This window comes from Lissotriton vulgaris, chromosome 2_2 (assembly GCF_964263255.1).
Source record: "Lissotriton vulgaris chromosome 2_2, aLisVul1.2, whole genome shotgun sequence".
Lineage (NCBI taxonomy): Eukaryota > Metazoa > Chordata > Amphibia > Caudata > Salamandridae > Lissotriton > Lissotriton vulgaris.
This window is the reverse complement of record NC_141688.1, coordinates 94,700,685-94,702,061: the sequence shown is the minus strand read 5'-3', so window position 1 is coordinate 94,702,061 and position 1,377 is coordinate 94,700,685. Positions and strand designations below refer to the sequence as shown.

Here is a 1,377-nt window from a genome sequence, read left to right as displayed (position 1 = left end):
GAGAGAGAGAACCCAAGGGGGAGACAGGTAGAGCGTCCGAGGGCGACGGAGAAACAAACTCCGGAGCCAAGCGAGCCACCAGGGAAACCAGCCCGTTGAACACCGGACTGCGGAAGGCCCGCAAGGCAGCCCCTCGGGCCCCCCGGGAAGAAGGAGCCACGCCCAAGAAAAACCCCTCAGCCGGGAAATACAAGAACCGCAAGGGGTCCACGGAGGCGCGGGCAACACAACGCGCCAGAATCAGGCCAGCAGACGGAGTCAGGCCAGCCGAAGGAGCCGGATCACGGAACGGGAAGAACCGGGCTCCGCCCCTTGCACCGTAACGTTCCAACAGTAGTCCACTCTCAGCCGAAGCGAGCACCCCGGAGCACCCCGGCCCGGCTTTTATGGAACGCAGAACGAATACGCGTGTCATCCTTGCGCAGGGGCCATGCAAATCATCTCTGTATCGTTCCAATTTTAGTGTATGTGCTGCCGAAGCGAGCACCCAAGCGAATCCAGCAGAGGACCCGCGATAACAGAGGGTACGGGGGAAACGCGTACAGTAGACCGAAAAGGTCAAGCGAAAGACAGGGCAACCACAATGACCCGGGCGGAGAGACCAGAACATGGGCAGGAGGACCGAGACCCCCTCCGTGAACAGAGCCACCGGAGGCAGACCAAGTCGATGCCCCAGGCGCCGAAACCCCACCGGGGTCAGGGCGAGACCAGGCAACGAAGGCCAGAACCGACACAGTCGACCCGGCCCCATCAAGGCGGACCCCGGGTGAAAGACCGCCCGAAGGGACAGGACAGGCGCCAGGCCGACCGACCCCCGAAGCACTGGTGCAAAAGACGGCAGGCCAGGAGGACTGCCAGCCACCCCTGCAGCACGAGGAGCTGCGAGACTCAGGAGATCCCAACGACCCCCAAACGCCCCGGCCAAACCCCCCCCGAAAGAACCAGAGGGAAGAACCGGGACCAGGCACACGACCCCCGAAGGAGGACAAGCCCGAGACGGGGGCCGAAGGGACCACCGCACAAAGTGCAGGGAGCCGACGGAGGCGAGACACCGCCTGACGAGACGCCTCACCCACGAAAACGACGAGGCCGAGAAGAACCATACGTCCATACAGGGAACACCCAGACCCCCACCTGGCGAAGAAGCTCCACCAGGCGGGCAAGGAGCACAGTCCCCACCCATGGGCCCAGAAAAAATCCACAGGCGAGACAAGGGAAGGAGAAGGTACCCTAACCTTCCGAGAAGGCGGATCCCGCGGAAAACCGCAAGACTGGACACCGGCCAGTCAGCCCAAAGAGCCCAAGAACCCTGACAGCAACGTCCCAAGAAGGGACGCAACGGAGGCGACAGCCCCCCCCCCCCCCCCCCGGGATACC

At 63.8% G+C, this 1,377-nt stretch overlaps 1 non-coding gene across 1 annotated transcript; it reads right to left on the bottom strand.

Moving 5' to 3' along the window:
• Window positions 1-380: 380 nt before the first annotated feature.
• On the bottom strand, window positions 381-487 carry LOC147729075 (U6 spliceosomal RNA). The gene has a single exon (XR_015309227.1). It is a non-coding gene; the product is annotated as a U6 spliceosomal RNA (small nuclear RNA).
• Window positions 488-1,377: the final 890 nt, after the last annotated feature.